Source organism: Nycticebus coucang, chromosome 9, assembly GCF_027406575.1.
Source record: "Nycticebus coucang isolate mNycCou1 chromosome 9, mNycCou1.pri, whole genome shotgun sequence".
Lineage (NCBI taxonomy): Eukaryota > Metazoa > Chordata > Mammalia > Primates > Lorisidae > Nycticebus > Nycticebus coucang.
In genome coordinates this window covers 50,981,879-50,996,564 of record NC_069788.1, presented here as the reverse complement: position 1 = coordinate 50,996,564, position 14,686 = coordinate 50,981,879, and the positions used below count along the sequence as shown (strand labels likewise).

Below are 14,686 nucleotides of genomic sequence, written 5' to 3'. Positions count from 1 at the left end.
TTACTCCCTTTTAAATATACAAATAAAATATTTTCTGTGAACATCAGCCATCATCAAACAGAGGACAACCTATGGGGAAGAAGGAAAGTATTTTTGTGTAAAAATGAATATTATACATTATCCAGAAAAAGTTGACTATTTCACAAGCCTAGAACCTTTACAGTCTCATAAAAGGGAAGTCACTTCCTCTGCCTGTTTTTCCTCTTCTTTTTATTACCCAGGTACTCTTTAATATTTCTGGCCCAATGATTGACATTTTTAAGGTTTTCAAAGCTACTGTGACTTCAATAGAAAGATATCAATAGGAATATAAATCTTTTCTGCTGAATTAGTCAGGGAAAGGTAATTTCTATCTGACAATAAAACTTTTTATTTTTCACCTAGCAGCCTCTGTTCATTTTATACCCAAAGGAAAAAAAATACATTTTTTGTTTTGTTTGTTTTGTTTTGTTTTTATCCAATGGCTGCATGCTACAGTCTTATTCCAGATGTCTTTAGCTGATTAACTCACAAACAAGGAGTATAAAAGAAAAATGGTGCAAAACTTCTGTTAACTTGTGGTATGAGCTGGGAAGTTTGTATTTTTGTTTCTGCTTCTCAAGAGTTTTAATAAGATAAATCCAACTAGGGGTAAAATAATTGGCCACATAGCTTGCAGCTAACATGTAGCAGGGCAAGTTTCAAAGCCAGGCATATCCACAGTACAAGTCCTGAGAATGACTGAGGACAAGGTGCTACCTTTTCCTTGCCATCCTCCAGCCAATTATTTAGCAAACATTATCTGGCTCTGAGCTAGATTATGAGATTTCATGTCTCCCAATGGATATCTAGGGTTATAGATAAAGGATTGTCTGAAATTGCAAAATCACGTAGGACCATCTCTCTCCCTACGAGTAATACTGACATTTTCAAAGACAAAATGAATCCAAAAATCATTCTTTTTCAAGCTTCATTTTGATTCCTATCTCTAAAGATCTGGAGCTCTAGAGGAGGTGTGCCTGGCTTTGAAACTTGCCCTGCTACATGTTAGCTGCAAGCTATGTGACCAATCATTTTACCCCTTAAGGGATTGCTTTATTATAGCAGTGATGTACTCACTGCTATCACTATTATCCACTTGTCTCCAGCTACATTAAATATTTAGTGTCGAATTAGCGACAGTAGGAACCTAATTTCAGTTTTTTTGAGCAGGATTCCAACTTGCTTTTGGGAAACCTACTTAATGTTAATGCCTTCAAAAATCCAAATTTTCTTACACCTGATAGTAATATGCCTAATCACTCACTCATCTGGAAAAGACGTTATGATTCAATTTAAGAGCGCAGGCCATAGTGATCAAACATCATGGTATTGGCACAAAAATAGAGACACAGACATTTGGAACTGAATAGAAAACCAGGATATGAAACTAAAATCTTACAGCCACCTGATATTTGATAAACCAAACAAGAACATTCACTGCGGGAAAGAACCCCTATTCAATAAATGGTGCTGGGAGAACTGGATAATCATGTGTAAAAAACTGAAACTGGACCCGCACCTTTCTTCACTCACTAAAATTGATTCAAAATGGATAAAAGATCTAAATATAAGGCATGAATCAATAAAAATCCTCAAAGAATGTGTGGTAAAGACACTTAATGATATTGGCCTGGGAAAAGATTTTATAAGGACTTCCCTGGCAATTGCAACAACAAAAATGAACAAATGGGACTTAATTAAACTGAAAAGCTTCTGCACAGCTAAGGAGACAACAACCAAAGCAAATAGACAACTGTCAGAATGGGAAAAGATATTTGCATGAATCAGACAAAAGCTTGATAACTAGAATCTACCAAGAACTCAAATTAAGCAACAATAACAACAAAAAGGCAACGATCCCTTTTATCAATGGGCAAGTGAGATGAATAAAATATTCTCTAAAGAAGACAGACGAATGGCTAACAAGCATATGAAAAAATTCTCATAATCCCTAATTATTAGAGAAATGCATATCAAAACCACCCTGAGATATCACCTAACCCAGTGAGAATGGCCCACATCACAAAGACTCAAAGCTGCAGATGCTGGCATGTTTATGGAGAAAAGGGAACACTTTACACTACTGGTGGGACTGTAAACTCATACAACCCTTTGGGAAGGAAGTATGGAGAACCCTCAAAGAACTCAAGCTAGACCTCCCATTTGATCCTGTAATTCCATTACTGGGCATCTACCCAGAAGGAAAAAAAAATTAAAGACAAAAGTACCATAAGGACATTTGCACTAGACTGTTTATTGCAGCTCAATTTACAATTGCGAAACAGCCTAACGCCCACCAATCCAGAAATGGATTAACAAGCTGTGGTATGCGTATACCATGGAATACTATACAGCCACTAAAAAGATGGTGACTTTACATCTTTTGTATTAATTTGGATGGAGTTGAAATACATTCTTCTTAGTAAAGCATCACAAAAATGGAGAAACAAGAATCCAACGTACTCAATTCTGATATGAGGACAATTGACGCTAGTACACGGTGGAGTAGGGGGAGTGGGGGAGGGGAGAGAGGAAAAGAGGGAGGAGGCATGGGGCCATAGAGTGTAACACACCTCTTGGGGGTGGGACACTATTATTAGAGGGACTTCACCCAGCAAACGCAAGCAGTATAACCTGGCTCATTGTACCCTCAATGATTCTCCAACAATAAAAAAAAAAAAATGCATTTCAGTTAACAAAATTTTATGTATTATGTATTTATCATGTACAACATGATGCTTTGAAATATGTATATATTGTGGAATGGATGAATCTAGCTAATTAACATGCATTAATTCACAATTATTTTTGTGATGACAACACTTAAAATCTCTTAGTATTTTTCTTTCTTTCTTTTTTTTTTTCCAGACAGAGTCTCACTTTGTCACCTTTGGTAGAGTGCTATGGTATCACAGCTCACAGCAACCTCAGACTCCCAGGCTCAAGTGATTCCCTTGCCTCAGCCTTCCAAGTAGCTGGGACTGCAGGCTCCTGCCACAACACCTGGCTATTTTTAGAGACCCAGGAATCTTGTATTTTAGTACATTTAATGACAACTTTCCTCTGTGCTTTGAATACGGGACCCTGTATTTTTGTTTTGTGCTTGGCCTGTACATTGCATAGCTGGGACTCATAAAATGCTTTCACAAATTTCTGGTGTTGAAAACATCCATCTCCCACCCAATCTCCCTTCACACCCATAGTTGAATTATCTCAGGAGTAAAATCCATGTCCACAGTCTAATAGTCCCTCTCCAAGCTTCAATTGGTTGTTCTTAACTCTATACAAAAAGAGAATTGAAATAGCTGGGATAACATTGCATGGAAAACCCCAAAGGAAAAAGCGGTTTGTATTTAAAAAAAAAAAAATTGGGTACTACACGTATACTGCCATCCTAGTCCTTTTCTTTGTTGTTTTTTTGTTTGTTTGTTTGTTTGTATACTCCTGAGTTGAGTGGATATACCAAAATCAGTTCTATTTTGTTCCCAAAGCCTTTGAATGCTGCCTGTTACTTCCAAACTCAGCGATGAAGAGGGCCAATGATAGAAAAAAAAAAACCTGAAAAGGCAGCAAATAAAGACAAATCCTGCTTGCAAAGCCAAGGCTTGCACAAGTGAGGCCCCACTGGGATTTGAACCCAGGATCTCCTGTTTACTAGACAGGTGCTTTAACCAACTAAGCCACAGGGCCCATGAAAATGGCATTCATTTTTCTTTTATCAGGCAACACTTTCATATTTGTTGTATAGTTCAGAATTTTCCCATCAATTATAAAAAATAAAGTTACTCCTTTCTTGAACTTCCATTCTCTTGGCCTTTGGCAGAACTCAAACCCACACAGAAAGTAAATAAATAACCACAGTTTTGCCCCAGCACTGATTGAACTTAGAACTGAAATCAGACAAGGTTTTCCTCTTTCACCACTACTATTTAACATGGTGCTGGAAGTTCTAGCCAATACAATCCTTGAGCAAGGCCCAGGCAAATATCTCCATTGTTACAATTTTCATATGTTCACTGCTGAAGCAAGCACAGATTTTTACATTTTAAAAGATGGAAAAAATAAAACAAAGAATATTATTTTGTGACATGTGAAATTTAAAGAAATGAAAATTTAAATGTCCACATACAAGGTTTTATTGGCACACAGACACCTCATTCATTTTAATATTGTCTATGTCTGCTTCTGGGCTATCAGGACAGAGAAGATGCCCTCTCAGCCATACTCAGAGTAAGTTCAGGACAGGTAGGAGGAAGAAAGTTTTTATGCACTCTTGTTGCTTCTTTCATTTCAGAATCCAAACAGGGCAGAACAAGGCAGCAAATCTTTGTGGCAGCAAATAAGCATCTCCTGCTTCCTCAGCTCACAATTTGTACCACTGACCATATATTTTTCTATCTTTTAGGAGAAGGTAAAGAATCAAGAAAGTGGCTTGCTTTTTGGTGAAGATGATCTCTCCTATACCTGTCATCAGGACCGTCTTCATGGTCTGTGGCCAGGGTAATTCACAGGGCTTTGGGCCCCCGCAAGTCATGTAGCCAATTCTGCCTTCCATCACTAGAGAATCCAAAGTTCTTCATCCCAAAGGAACAACATTCATTTTTCCAAAGTATCAGAGCAAGATGGCTTTTTCAAATATTCTAGCCTCCAAATTTTAAATGTTTCCACAATTCCTGATACTAGTTGGAGATATGTGAAAGAGAGGGAAAAGGTAAGGCTAATTGTTTTAAAAGATTCCTCAAGTCAAGGTGATTCTCCTGCCCTCATTTTTCCCCTACTTTTTGTGGAAAACAAGACTTGAGGGAACATAGCAGTTGCAAATGATACAATTGCAATGATACAGGTTGCAAATGGTACAGTTGCAATGATGCAAAAGATAACAACTAAGCAATGGACTTTCACAAAATAAGATGACTAGAAAACACCACACTTATCAATTCTCTCAGTAAATGTTAATGGCTTGAACTCCCCACTGAACAGGCACAGACTGCTTTATTGGATAAAAAAAAAAAACACACACAAGCCATCCATTTACTGTCTGCAGAAACCACACTTAGCCTCAAAGGACAAATTAAAACTCAGAGTTAAGGGATTTTCTTTGCAATGGTATTTCAGCTATTTCAATCCTGTTTTTGTATAGAGTTAAGAACAACAGTTGAAGTTTGGAAAGGAACTATGGACTGTGGGCATGGATTTTATTCCTGAGATAATTCAACTATGGATGTGAAGGGAGATTGGGTGGGATATGGATGTCTTCAACACCAGAAATTTGTTAAAGCATTTGATAAATATCAATTTAATATTGACAAGGCCTAGCTACACAATGTACAGGCCAAGCACAAAATAAAAATACAGGGTCTCTTATTCAAAACACAACATTAAAGTCTCCTGAATGCTCTGATTGAATCTAATTCCTGGCAGTATGAGTTTGATAGGTGGAGAAGGGAGACAGAAGAAAGGTGATAGGGATTCAAAGCAAGTCTTTCTGTTCTTTTGCATCCTGTTGGTTGAGCCAGACACAAATCAGACAATTAAGACAACTAATGAAAAATTTTTCCATAGTCCTTTTTTTTTTCTTCTTTTAGTCTGTCATCATTTTCAAAGATGCTGAGAAACGGAGTCCAAGGTTAATTTCTGTTAATGTGAGGTCAGGTTTTTGTCTCCTGGTAATGATTTTGAATTAACTGTCAGTCTTCTTTTATCCTCTTCCATCTACTCTTTGCCATAGTTTTTTGCCATGGGCAGTGAAGAAATTTATGAAGCATGAATGGAACAACACTAAAAGGAGTCATTAGGTCATATATGCAAGCAGAAAAAATGTGAGAAGAGAAGTTAAATACATACCAATCACAGGATCCAACCATTATCAACTCCTAAGTATTTACCCAGGAGAATAAGAAATGTATGCCCATAAAAAGACTTGCACATGAACGTTATCATCTATATATGTATAACTGGAAATAACCTACATGTTTATCAATAGGTGAATGTATAAATAGTGTTATACCCACACAATGGAATTAAGGTAGCATAAAATGAAATGAGCTATAGATACATGCAATATGAAAAAATTATAATGGATGAAAGAAACAAAAGAAAGAAAAGTAAATACTATTTAATTTCATTTATCTAAAACTCTAGAATACAAAAACTTGTGTAAGGTGGCAGGAAGTATAGATCGATGATTGCTGTATGAAGAGGTAAAGAAGAATGGGAAGGAAGTTAAACCCCATCTCTCTCTCTCCCTTGTTGTCAGCTATAAGCTATAGAGTGAAGACATTTCTCAAGACATAGAATTGAGGGAAACAACTTGATTGGAAATAAGAGAGATTGATTTTGCATTTTGTACAAGGGATGTCAAGGTGCTTTGCAGGTTTTCAGGGAAGACAGCCTGGTCTTGTAGATTGCTGATGAAAAAGGCAATTTGGTCTAGAATTCAACTACTCTCAGAGTGTAGCTGGTTGGGGGAGGATATGCTTTAGAAATAGTAGAAGTAAAGAGTTAACGAATGAACTTTTAACTGATGAATACTTTCCAAAGACTACAGAAAATAGGCATTATATTTTCTAATATATTGCAAAAATAAGAAAGGAAGCAATAAGGGGGTGTAGCTCAGTGGTAGTGCACATGTTTTGCATGTATGAGGTCCTGAGTTCAATACCCAGCACCTCCATGGTTGTCCTTTTTTCTTTTTTTAATTTCTCCAGGTATGTTTTATGTCATTCATCTTCAGTAACGGCAGAATCCACACTCCTGGTATTCTGCCTTTAGTTATTGTTTTCTGTGAACATGGAAAATAAACATGATTGCTGCAGTAGAAGAAGAAAAAAACAAGAAGTAAAGTGGGGAAAATGCTTATTCAACATGACTAATACCATAAAATCAATCAGAGTTTTCACCTGGACTACCTGTCTACAATACTTTCTAAAAAAACCAAAAGGAAGATGAAATAAAATAAGAAACGTATGTACAATTTCTTTACCCATAATAACTAACCCAAAAGACACTATCAGTGGGAAAAATTAGTATGGTTTTCCAAACATCCCTGAAAAGATACTTTAGACTGCAAAATAGAATGCCTTGGACACAAGACAGTTCATAAACCTTTATCACATACCTGGAGTAGAACACATGAATTGAGCAAGGGCTTTTGTCTCTTACATGACAGCCTGAAAAAAGAAAAAGTAAGGAAAGCCCCACTACCAACCTGCTTTAATTTTGGAGATAAAGTGATGTTCATTCACTGTGGTTGAGAAATTAGGTTTTCAGATAAATTCAAATGATAAGGAGATCCTTTTTCTCTCCCCTCTCTTCCTTTTTTGTGGCCTCCTGATCCAGAGCTTCAGGAGGCACAAGGTGAAAAGCTTCCCGAAATACTTTTCATCAGTAGCATACAAAAGACCCCAATAAAGAAGCGTCATAAGACTTCAAACTAATTACTGACCTTATCTGCCATTCGCACAAAGCTGAAAGCAGTGGGTCAGAAAACAGCCATTACCTCTGCTCTTTCCCAGAAGGCCAATCCGACCCCATCTTCTTTGTGTAATCCATAACTTCCTCTCATTTTTAAATTCATTGGTTGATAGCACTCTGAACATTTCTAGAGCTCTTTGGCTTTATTTTTTTCAAATATCGATATCTATCTACAGTGGGCTTCCCCATGGTGACAGCTTTACTCTATCCCACAGCTCTACTCTATCCCGCATCTTTGTTTCTCCAAAGATAAACAGGGCTGTTTATTCCCCTGGTCCGGAAAAATATCAATTGATAAAAGTAAGTTAAACTTCGGAAGTGTTTTGTTGTTATTGTTCCTGCTGCTGCTGCTGCTGTTTTTTATTTCTCTGAAATTCTCTGTGAACATAATCCTCAAGGGACGGTTAGAAATACGAGTGTGGAGGCAGAACTGAGAACAATCTCAGAACTTGTAATGCATGAATGAAGATTGAGTCAGCTGGGAAAATGGTGTAGGTAGGGTATCCGACCCAATAAGGTATGAAGTTCAACTTCCAGTTCAACTAAAGCTGGTGGCTGACTCTTGAATGAGGAGCACTTCATTTGAGTCAGTATTGAGATTTGTGTTGGAAATGTGTGCTTTTTCCTCGCGAATAAAAGTAACTTTCAGAAAAAGTAACGCAGTCTCTGAAGGGACTTTGGAGCAGGGCAAAAGGAGTGAGAAAGTTCAAGGATGACAAACTGTGTCATTCCAGCTGTAATTTTATGTTTTAGCGAAGTAAAAAAGTATCCAGTTTAATAGTTTCTTACAGGGTGTAATTTAATCCAGTGAACTTTTCCCAACAACTTAAAATAAAACCAATGAACTGGGAAAAAGAGTGATATTTTATAAATAATCACCAATAGCTCTTGCGTTGGGGGATGTAGCTTAGTGGTAGAGCACATGCTTTCCATGTATAAGGTCATGTGTTCAACCCCCAGCTGCTCCACTCAGCCTGTTTGTTATTTCCCACCTCATTTTTTCCCTCATATATTTTGTCACTTCCCCCTTCTACTCATATCTAAAGAGAAAAGAGTCTCACGAATTGCCTTTAATATGCCACTTCTACTCCACAGAAGAAAGAAAGAGGAAATAGAAGAAAAGAAAGCCAATTACCCATGAGGATCTCCTCCACTGGACGCAAGAAGTCTGCAGCCACAACAAGGGACCCATTCACTCTGGATTCCACTTGGCAGTGTCACTATAAATTGAGATGGAAAAAGAAAAAGAAAAAATTTTGCAAAAATTTTCCTTGCGTCTCATTAGTTTCATGAACATTGGACGCTAGTCCCAGGCGGAGCAGCAGAAAAATCTCCCCACTGGTTTCCTCATGTTTCTCTTCTCTCTGCTCACAATACGGCCTCCAGGATGTAAGCAACAGAGGTGCTGGGCATTAAGTTCCAAGTTTTGGGGGGTGAATAAGTGAGTTTCATTGGCTCGTCCTTGGCTAAATGTAAGGTGTCACTTGGCAGAGCCCTTGCAACGTGAACATTGCAACCTTTTCTGCCTGAGTGTAACATGGCTTTGAGTGCAACTAGCTAACTGCTCTTTCCATCTCTGAAATAATTTTCTCAAATTTGGGTTTTAGAAGCCTCTGAGTTTCTCAATAACCATCTTTCCCTTGAACAGCATATTAAACATTCCTTCACCTAGCAAAAGCTGGAATAAGAAGCACCAATGACTGGTGATGAGACGACCTATTGCCAGCCAACCAAAATTCTGTTGTGGTGGAAATGCAGAGGTGAATAGGAAAAGGAAAGGAAAAAGAGAAAGGAAAATTTCTCCTAAGTCTGAAGTCTGATAATTGACACAGACAAGGGGTGGGAGGAGAAATCTAAAGAAAATTTTCCAAGAGTCTTTTACCGCCTTCTCTTTCCACTTTTTTTCTTCTACCCATAGAAAGGTCTTCTATGGCTGGCATGCTTGCTGCTTCATATTCAGGTTTTTATTTCTGTAAATGGCTTTATTGGACTGAAACATTCAGGTTTGGAGGCTTAAGGAGAGTCAGGGCCCATAACTGCAAATGAATAAGCACCAAATCATTTGCCTTCACTGTAGGTGGGGAAAAACATAAAATAGAGGGTGCACACAAACAAAAAAAGTGAGATAGTTACCAGTATTTAACTGTAGGGGCAAGGAAGAGTCATGAGAGAAAACTGGAGGTGCTAGGGATTGAACCCAGGACCTCATGCATGCTAAGCATGCGCTCTACCACTGAGCTACACCCCCATGTGTAGAATTTATCATAATGAAAAGCTAATGTCCATCATATTTAATTTTTTATTCCTATTTCAGAATGAACTGGATCTTGCTTCTACTCTGTGCCAGGAAAAAAAAGCACTTTGAATCAAAAGGCCCTTTGATCTTTCCACAGTCATCTTCTTCTCAAGAACTCCTTTTAGCCAGCTATTTTTGAGTCATTTTCACCTCTGCTGGATTGAATCTTCTTATATATCTCAGATTCTCCCTCCCTAGAAAGTCCTTCTCTGCCTAGGAAGCTTCCTAAAAGATACCCAAAGTTAGTGCCAGAGAATACAAATATGAGTTCTATGAATGTAGATGCAGGTGTGGACATAACACAAGGGGTTAATACACACAAATCAAGTAAAAAAATAGATTAAAAACTTAAGACCAAAAAATTTTTGAAGAAAACGTGGAAAAAGCATCTTAAACATTGCTTTAGGCTACGATTTCTTGAGTATTATATCAAAAGCACAGGCAACAAAAGCAAAAGTAGACAACCAGAACTATAACAAACTAAAAACTTAAAGAAAAGAGTCTAAAGAACAAAAAGGCAACCCAACCTATGGAATGTTTGCATTCATTTGGAATTTTTGCATTCATATGGAAAATGTTTGTAAATCATTTGCCTAATAAGGAGTTAATATACAAAAAATGTAAGAAACTGCTACAACTCAATTGCAAAACAAAAACCCAAATAACCAGATTTAAAAATAAGCAAAAGACTTGAATAGACATTTCTCCAAAGCCATGCACTAGCCACAAGGGGAAATGCAAATCAAAGCCACAGGGAGTTATCATCACCTCACATCCATTAGGATAATTATTATTTTTAAAAAGGTAAGTGTTAGTGAAGATGTGGAGAAATTGGAACCTTTGTACATTGTTGGTGAGAATTAAGCTGGCCCAGCCACTACAGGAAACACTATGGAGGTTCCTCAAAAGACGAAAACAACACTACCATTTGATCCAGCAATCTCACTTCTGGGTAGATATACAAAAGAACTAAAATTAGGATCTCAGAGAAATATATGCACTCCCATGTTCACTACAGCATTATTCACAATAAGCAAGGTGTGGAAGCAAACCAAACATCCATTGACAGATGAGTGAACAAAGAAAATACAGTATATACATATAGTGTAATATTATTCAGCCTTATTTAGAAAGGAAAGCCTGCCATTTGCAACAACAGGGAACTGGGAGGATAGTATGCTAAGTGAAATAAGCTAGGACAAATACTGCATGATTCCATTTATGTGAAATATCTAAAATATTCACCCATAAAAGCAGAGAATGAAATGGTTGCCAGGGGCTGTAGGAAGGGGTGGGGGAATTTGTTGTTCAATAGGTATAAAGTTTCAGTTACACAAAATGAATAAATTCTAGAGATCTGATGTGCAACATAGTGTCTGTAATTAACAACACTATGATGTACATGTACAAACTTGTCAAAAGGGTAAATCAGAACACTCTTAAAGTGTTCTTCCACAACCCCCCCGCAACGTGTACACCCATATATGGGAACATGAAAAGTTAATGAATGTGTTTGTTACCTTTATTGTGGTGAGGTATATTGTGGATGTATATACCTATATTGTGGATGTATATATCTCCAAATTTATCAAATTGTGTGTATTCAACATGTGTAGATTTCGTTTTCTTTTTGCATATATCATTATACCTCAATAAATTTGTTAAAATTGTCAAAGAAAATCAAACAAAGAGAAAAAGTTAATCAATTCACAGTTTATGACCAAAACAAAAGAGCTCTCAGGACAATTTTGCACACTGTTAGGAGTCCTTGCGTGTAAAATCTGGATTAGGAGACGCCGCAGCGGCTTTATCTATCCCTGTTCCTCTGGCTTTGAAGCCAATATAAATGCGGAGGAAGACAGAGAGGAAAAAGGCTGACGTTCACATTGCTGCAGCGTCTTTTTCTGAGCAAATCATTTTGTGCAACGAAGAAAGCACAAAGGAAACTGAGCAAACTGGGAAACAGATTCCACGTTTGTAAACCCTCCTTACACTTGAACGAGTGCGAAAATTTCATTAGTCCTCGGAGAGCAGACACTTCCCACCATTAGCCAAAATGTGGTGCGGCTGTTACTCTAGATACGAATTTTGTTGAAAATTCTAAACTTCCGGACGGAGGCAGTACAGTGCGGAAAAGATTGGTGTCACGTTATCGCTGTACTGGGAAGGCAAGTGGCTGGGAACTTGGACAACGGAGAGTGTCCCGGCTCTCGGTGGGAAGAGGGTTGAAGGTGAGTGGGGAGAAGCAGCCACCGAGGCGGAGAAGGAAGAGGAAAAGGAAACTGGGTTTGGTCTCTAAAGACCATAGAGTGTGCGGCGGAGGACCACAGGGGCAGAGGAAGAGGGTGACCAAGTCCCTCATCTCTATCAAGCTTTCTCAAGGCCCTCAAGAAAAAGGAGGGGTTTCAAAGTTTACTCCCCCTCTGCACTATATATATATATATATCCTATTTTTGTTTTTGAGACCCGGTCTCAGTCTATCTCTCAGGCTAAATAAAGTGCAGTCATTGTCATCATAGCTCACTGCAACCTCAAATTCCTAGGCTTGAGAATGTAATTGAATTTTGAAGGAATAGTATTCATTCATTCATTCTGACTCAACCAGATGACCCGCCAAGCCCTGAGTCAAACTGAGGGATGTTTTAGACCTTCACACAAAGAATCTTCCAATTTACCTGTTTCAGCCACTTTACAAAAACCCATAGTACATGATCCTAATAGTCTTCTCACCTTTAGAATTTGGAAAGCACAACATTTCCCATGAGGTGTGACTGCAAATATTTACTCATTCATACATAAATAACTTGAGATCTGTAGTCCTCATAGTCTAGTTATTAGCACACAGATGTGTCTGTTGGGGAAGGCTAGAAAATTATCCAGGGATAGAAAATTATCCCTGGGATAGATCTGTGGTCCTCTTTCTTTTGTCCTTTTTCCTTATTTGCTCCTTAATAATATTTTAATTGGAATCCAAAAAGCATGTGCTGTTTATATGGAGTTGTTATATTTGTTGTTTCTGGTTGGAGAGATATTCCAGGAAATACTCTTTATTGTCTCACTCAGTGTAATATTCTCCGTGCTGGCCCAGGGTATTGGAATATTGAATACTAAAAACAACGCTTTTCCTTTGGATGTGAGCAGCAAACAGTGAGTAAAGACATGAAAGAGAAAGAGAAGAAGGGGAATGAGGAGGAAGGAAAGGAGGAGCAGAAGAGAAGAAAATGAAAGCTAGGAGTGGTTCAGACTTTACTGTGCAGTTCCTGTCTTCAGAGCAAACATGGAGATGAAAATTAAACGCAGGCCTCTTTGCTTGCTAAATACTACCTCTTCCACTCATTGTATCCTCTTGGACACTTAGAAAAAGTCCGTGGTTAGTTATTGCTTTGTCTGCAGGTGTTCAGAGATCCAATATCTGGTAGAACAGGGCTTGCTGTGTGTTTAACAACACTCGTTCTAAAAACCTTCAGACTGTGGTGACCTTAGCAAAGGCGGCACTGAAGGCTGGACCGAAAAACAACAATCCTGCGAGGTTTTCCCTCAGGTCACCAAACAAACGTTATTCAACAGAAAGCAGAAGTAACTGTATTAATATCATATAAGCTTCAGAATAAAGAAAATTAACAGAAAGTTCACCAAGCAGACATATCAATCCTAAATATGTATGCAGCAAACAACAGAGCTGCAAAATATGTGAAGAAAAAGTTGATAGAATTGAAAGGAGAAATAGAAAAAAATCTACAATTATTTTGGAGACTTTAGCACCTCTTTGATAGTAATTGATAGAACAACTAAACAGAAAATCAGCACGGATATAGAAGAACTCAGAAAAAAAAAATCATTAGCCAACAGAATTCCAAACAACATTTATAGAACAGTCCACCCAACAAAAGCAGAATATACATTCATTTCAAATCCACACAGAACAAAAACAAAGATAGAACATATCCTTGGCTAAAAAGCATACTTCAACAAATTTAAAAGAATTGACTTATAACAGTATGGATCTCTGATTACAATGAAATCAAACTAAAAATAAGTCACAAAAAGACAACGGAAAAATATCAAACACTTGAAAACTAAACAACACAGTTCTGAATAGTTCATGAGACAAATAGAAAGCTTTAATGAATATCAAAAAATAAACTGGTCTGAAAAAAATAAAAATACAATATATCAAAATTTCTAAGACAAAGTAGCACTGAGAGAGAACTCAACAGCCCTAACTATATATATCAGAAAAGAAAAAATGTTTCAAATTAATCTTCTAAGTTCTCACTTGAAGAGCCCAGGGAAAAAAGAGAAAAATAAACCCAAAGCAAAAGAAGGAAGGAAATAATAAAAATAAGAATAAAAATCAATGAAATTAAACACAAGCAAAGAATTTGGGGAAAAAAGAAACAAAAAGCTAATTCATTAAAAAGATCAATAAAATAAGACCTATACCAAGACTGATAAAGAATAAAAGAAAGAATACAGAAATTGTCAGTGCCAGGAATTAAAAGGTGATATCATTATAGATTCTGCAAACATCAAAAGGATAGAAAATACTATGAACACCTCCTCACACATAAATTTGACAACTTAGATGGGATGGAGTAATTCTTTGAAAAACACTAACTACCACAATTCATCCAATGTGAAATATATTTTCTGTAACCCTATAACTATTAAGGGGATTGAATTTGTAATTTCAAAACTAAGGAGAGAAAAAAGGAATATCCAGGTCCAAGAAAATTTCACTGCAGAATTCTAAGAAATACTTAAAGAATTAACATCAACTCTACACAATCTGTTCCCAAATATAGAAGAGGAGAGAATATTTCTAAATTCATATATGAAGGTAATATTATCCTGATAGCCATACCAAGTAAAGACAGTATAGAACATGAATATAGA

At 37.2% G+C, this 14,686-nt stretch overlaps 2 non-coding genes across 2 annotated transcripts; both read right to left on the bottom strand.

Moving 5' to 3' along the window:
• Positions 1-3,637: 3,637 nt before the first annotated feature.
• TRNAT-AGU (transfer RNA threonine (anticodon AGU)) lies at positions 3,638-3,711 on the bottom strand. Its single transcript has one exon. It is a non-coding gene; the product is annotated as a tRNA-Thr (tRNA).
• Positions 3,712-9,670: 5,959 nt separating this feature from the next.
• On the bottom strand, positions 9,671-9,742 carry TRNAA-AGC (transfer RNA alanine (anticodon AGC)). Its single transcript has one exon. It is a non-coding gene; the product is annotated as a tRNA-Ala (tRNA).
• Positions 9,743-14,686: the final 4,944 nt, after the last annotated feature.